Raw genomic sequence first — 6,393 nt, forward strand, 5'->3', positions numbered from 1 at the left:
CTCAAAACTGAAAGTTACAAGCGGAAGTCTCTTTCGAACTTGTCATATTAGACATTGACAACCACTTGTAAATTGTAACTTGTAGCTTCGAGAAATGCGCCCCTATTCAATATACTCTACTTATGATGCGCCCCAAGTGCCGTGTAGCCGAATGGCATTTCCGCGACGCGAAACGAAAACGAAATATCTATTTGACGTTAACACTTTCGCGCGCGATAGTCATGGCGGCGCGCAACGGACTGCGTCGGCAGGATCGCCATGTAAAGGAGGAGCGTTGATGGAAACAACTTGTTGGTTGAATGTATGATATATTACTGAAATATAAACCTTAAGCTACGGAATATATACCTAGAGAGATTACGTGAAGGTGTGTGTAACGTACAGTGCACACTACAGCCGCGAAAGATAGTCTGGCTCGTCGCGCCAATACGCACGAGCGATAGAGATAGGTATCTACGAGCGTTTCGTTTCGTGAGCGTTTGTGCCATTCGGCTACATACCCAGGAGACTGGGGCCATTTTTTTTTTCAAAGTTGTCCACCCCACTTTTTTGGATTTGGAAATTTTTGTGGTTTCCACTCAGAATCGCGAACTCCTTCAATTCTAGTAGGAGAAAACAAGTGTCCCAAAGTTTTTCTCCATTCCGTTACCATTTTTTCGTACATTTCGTATGGCGGTAACTTACTCTTTATTATACCGTGATATAGGATAATAAAAAAAAGAAGAAAAAAAGTTGTCTTAAAACTTGCAGCAATAAACGGTAGGTATGTTATTGAGCGAGAAACTATGTGTACTATATTTACACTTGGCTACATGCCTTCCTGTAGTATCGTTATAATTAGTTATAATATAACCTAACCACAAAATTAAAATTTTGAAAAAATCCCCGACCGCGACATAGTAGACCCATGTTCATGAAACCTGGCTAAGCTTAGAACACTCCCAACTAACTCAGCATTCAGACGAAAAAAAAACTAAATCTAAATCGGTTCATCCGTTCGGGAGCTACGAGGCCACAGACAGACAGACACATAGACAGACAGACAGACACACACACACACACACACACAGACAGACAGACAAACAGACAGACAGACAGACAGCCAGAGAGACCGACAGACAGACCGTCGTTTTTGCGTCGGGGGTTGAAACATAGTATTATCAATTTGTAATTTACATTCAATTTTAAATACGTTTCGTGCACTGGCGGATCTCTTCGAGAGCTAGCTTAAAAATTTAGATCAAACCAACCGAAAAAAATACCAACCGAATTCCAATTTTCGTTATGATTTTCGAAGTACTAGTCTTGAAAGAATAACTACTATCAACATAAGTTAACAAATATTATGTAACTATATTTTGTCAAACAAGTCTGTCAGTAAATAAGAACTAAGAAAACTATAGGTAACCTTTTCTCTAGCACCCTAAAGAAAAGGATGCATATAGTTTTCTTTGTTCTTATTCACTGACAGACTTGGTTGACAGAGTATATTGTAACCAAGTCTTATTAATTCATGTATATAAATTAAGAAGTCTAAGGTTTCTACTTACCTTTAGGTTACAGTGCGCAGTTTCGGAAAAAATGTTTTCAACTACCTTTACCGATTAGATTGGAAGTACAGTCAGCAGCATCAGATGAAGTGTAAACATATTTCTTAAGCTTTCAGAAAGTTAGTCTGCTTATACTTATTTTATATCTATGATTTTGCCCCTTGTTCCTCGTAGATAACCAAGTTTAATAAAACTGGTTTTGTATGAGGAAAAATAATTCTTCCTAGCTAACTGGGTTATGAAATAGGATTTTTTTTTCTTTGTAGAAAACCATTATTTTTTGCAGTTTTCTACGAAGATTTTTTTTTTTCTTTTTTGCTTACCCGGTTATGAAATGGGTTTTTTTTTCCTGGTAGAAAACCATTAGCCCGGGACCGGGAGAAATGGCGTACTAGAAGAGAGGCCTATGCTCAGCATTGGGCAATAAAGGGCTAATATGATGATGGTGATGAAAGACTGTACACGAAGTCAGTCCATGCATGCCATGGATTTTTTTCCCCAAATCCACCCCTTTTAGTCATTTTAGGGTTCCGTACCAAAAAGGTACAAAATGAACCCTGATGTTTTTACTTTAAATAACCGGTATATTTTAAACTTATGATTATAATCGTATAGTGACGTTTCGCTGTAATATATGAATGTGTGTGAATTTTCACCGAATATAGTCCATAATACATTTCTTGTCCAGCGTTTTTTTTGACAATCTTCACTGACATCCTATACCACTTTTCACAGTAGTAGTACTAGTAGTTATATTTTTAAAAGCTGTTTTACACACAAAGGCCATCTTACCAAAAAACTGACTTTTTGAAACGCATCCAGTGTTTTGGAAGTCGGAAAGACTTTCAAATCTAAGCACTGAAAGTTGATTTTGTGTGGGAGAGTCAAAAAATCGAATTCCCCAAAACCTCAGAACAATTTCAATCTGATTGCAATTAGAAAAATGTTTGATATTGTAATATAAGGATATGATGTGTATACACGGTGTAACATAAGGAAACCGAAAGATTTTAACTACACATTTCCGAGGGCAAAATAAAGATAAAATCAAGCAAATCACATCAAGCAACACAAACAAATAAATTCAACATCAAGCAAGTTTTGCCAAAGAAATAATTTCTTGAGTATTTTTTTTTGTTTTGTTGGATGTATTTTCAATCACATAAAAAGTAAATGTTATTGGTATACTCTTGGGTCGACACGATCGTTTTTCGTCACGTTCCTAAATTTGTCAAATTCTGCTTTCGTCAGCCATTCTTTATTCGTCACGGTCGTCGATGGTCTTTCTAAACTACGGTCAATTTCGTTGTTCATCTCTATCTTAATCCGTCTCGTTTTTTACTCGTCATAACCTTATTTCGTCATGTTCGCTGTTAAATCTATGTTTTTCGTGTTTTTTCGTAGTCTTAGGTCGGTACAAACTTAGAATATGACCAAATACGAAATGACGAAAAACAGTTTAGTCGAAATAAGAAAAAGGTCAACAAATCATTATGATCAAAGATGATAATGACTGCAGTCTAAGTTGACGAATGAAGAATGGCTGACGAAAGCAGAATCGGATAAATTTGGGATCGTGACGAAAAACGAACGTGTTGACCCAAGAGTATACCATGTTATTCATAAAACTGCCACTTAAAATAGCAATTTTTTTTTTCTAAAAAAATACTTTTTTGCAATAAGTCGCTAGTTACTTTTTGATATCCATCATCATAGCATATGTCCGATAACGGCATCATCGCCATCAAAAAAGCTTTTTGTTCTTAAAAATAATAAAATAAGTAATTGTTATTTTTTTAAATGCTTGTAACTCTGAAGCTTGTAAATCCAGAAAAGTTTATATGACATTTTACTCTTCTAATATTATGAGGAATACGCTCTTAAAAATATTCGGTTTCCTCATGTTACAATATACATATTGGATAATCCAACTAAACGTTTTATGATATTTTTAACAGGAAAACTTAGTAAAGACTGCTAGAAGACAGTGGACAAAAAAAGATTGGCAGCATGAGATATATAATGCTTATAGAATACATATACTGCCTCTGTGGACAAAAACAGATTGGCACCATGAGATATATAACGCTTATAGAATACATATACTGCCTCTATGGACAAAAACAGATTGGCACCATGAGATATACACTGCTAGAATTAAGATACTGCATATTGTTATGGTATGTTTGTATTTTTAATATGTAGGTAGTTGAATATACTCTTGGGTGGACACGTTCTTTTTTCGTCACGTTCCTAAATTTGTCCGATTCTGCTTTCGTCAGCCATTCTTTATTCGTCACGATCGTCGATGGCCTTTCTCAACTACGGTCAATTTCGTTGTTCATCGTTATCTTAATCCGTCTCGTTCTTTACTCGTCATACTCTTATTTCGGCATGTTCGCTGTTAAATCTATGTTTTTCGCAGTCTTTCGGTACCAACTTAGAATATGACCAAATACGAAATGACGGCAAATACGGCACTGAAGCTGTAGTAGTTTCATGTGTTCTGCCTACCCCTTTATGGGATACAGGCGTGATTGTATGTATGTATGTACGAAATGACGAAAAACGATTGAGTCGAAATAAGAAAAAGGCCAACAACTCATTATGGTCAAAGACGATAATGACTGCAGACTAAGTTGACGAATGAAGAATGACTGACGAAAGCAGAATCGGACAAATTTAGGAACGTGACGAAAAACGAACGTGTCGACCCAAGAGTATACCCAAATCATTTGAAGAGTCCAGCTTGAAAGTTCACATTGTAATAAAAGATTTAGCATAGTATTGTAACAGAACAAGCGTCTATGACGAGGAAATTGACTCGTTATTACATATAAAACTTACGGCGAATCAACTTTTTCTTGACTAACTTTTTGGTGCATATTTTCTTTGGGATTTCATTGGATATTTTAACAAATAATATCTGTGATGTTTAATCACATGTATAGTCACGTCTTCACTCATAAAATTCACTATTATTTGATGCAAAACAGGTTGGAAAAACGTATTTATCAACAAACTACGTTCACATGGACGAATACTGACACTGACAGTTGTCACTGCATAACGTTCCGATATTATGTCTGGATTTCATTTACGAGTCAAAGAGGTAATAATGACTAATATTGATTATTATACTTCCTGAATATATCATTCAATGTAACATTTAGTAACAGATAAAATATTTCATTGCGAAATTACTTACAAAATAAATAAGAATGTTCCACAAAATAATATTTACGTAAAAATATTTGCGAATCGCTCCACTATTGGACTACATAGGTATCAATATCAATAGCTCTGTCTCTCTCTAAAACACGTGCACTCGGCACGTGTTGATAAGCAAACATCCGTGTGTTAATCGTGAACTCTAATGCATAGGGCATAAGACTTAGTAAACAAAGCACACGATTGAGTAGCCATCTTGTCGGAAGTCGAATGTCAGAAGTCGGAAGTCGAATGTCAGAAGTCGGAAGTCGAATGTCAGAAGTCGGAAGTCGAATGTCAGAAGTCGGAAGTCGGATGTCAGAAGTCGGAAGTCGAATGTCAGAAGTCAGAAGTCGGATGTCGGAAGTCGGAAGTCGGAGATAGAATCTATAAAAGGGTCGGAGCGAGCCGACGCGCGTCATTCTTAAAATATCCACAAGACTAACAGTGTCTCTGGCTTTCGTGTGTTATACTGGTGAGTGAAGTTGTTCTGCTATTATTTCTCTGTTTGTTTTTACTTGGAAATTATTCTAAGTGATTGTAAACTTTGAAATTGTGTCTCTGTTTGATTGTGCGGGGACAATATCGTCGTACAGTTGAACTTAGACCTGTGGTGGAATTGCTTTACTGTCAGTTGTGGGGTTATTTTAGTGTTCTATTTATAGTGTAGTGTTACATTTAAATTAATGTGTATAGTGAAGTTTTCTGTGCTTTGTTTCATGAGTGCCGTTAAGCAATACAAAGACTGGGTCGATGTATGGCTGGTGCTTGGAGATAAGTCTGTGTTTGGTTTTGTAGGGAGTAATTCTTGCAAAACTAAGCTTAGATTATAGCACGTAAAGGAAACTTCACTCGTTTGTTTAGTTGGTCAGTAAAATTGAATTTAGTAATTTTCTATGGGGTTATTTTGTGAAAGTTATAAGCCAGATCATTGTTTGTGACAGACTGTTGTCCGGCTAGGCGCTTCTTCCCTTACGGTGTCAAATAAGAGGCGTTTAGGGGTCTTTTTGTTCCAAGTGGAGGGCTTGGACGCTTTTCTATACTTACAAAAGCGTATTTTCTCACCGGTCTCAAAGAGTCCAACTGTTAGATGGAAGTGAGGACTTTCACGATTGACGAAAGACATTAGGAGTAATCCTTGCTCACTGAAGTCGGCAGTATTTGAGGCTGGGGTCCTATATATATTTATATTTATTTACTCGGTGCTCTAGTCCATGCTGGCGTTGGTTGCTGGGGATTTCGGTTGTGATCGATCCACATCTAAGTAAAGTTGATCGCAGCTGGGTCTCTCATGTGGCTGGTACTGGTGTGTCCTAGAATACTGGATATATACACGGATAGGGCGATCTACTCTCTGCTACCCTAGCCCGCGGGCAAGAGCAGAGGGGGGGATCTGACCGACACAAGCCTATAGGTTGCCTATCTCAGCTTCGCTGGCTGAACTGCACAGTTCTAGTAGGGATACACTTGTACATATTCTGAACACAAGATCTATGGTAAGTGAGGGTCTGTGTTTCAGATATGTTAGAGTAGGGAAAACAATAGGATTAGGGTAGCGTCACACTCTATTTCTATGAAATTAGGGCTGTTTTACGATTGGTTTTGAAGTATAATTGATAGGCGTGTATTTATA

Source organism: Leguminivora glycinivorella, chromosome 26, assembly GCF_023078275.1.
Source record: "Leguminivora glycinivorella isolate SPB_JAAS2020 chromosome 26, LegGlyc_1.1, whole genome shotgun sequence".
Classification (NCBI taxonomy): domain Eukaryota; kingdom Metazoa; phylum Arthropoda; class Insecta; order Lepidoptera; family Tortricidae; genus Leguminivora; species Leguminivora glycinivorella.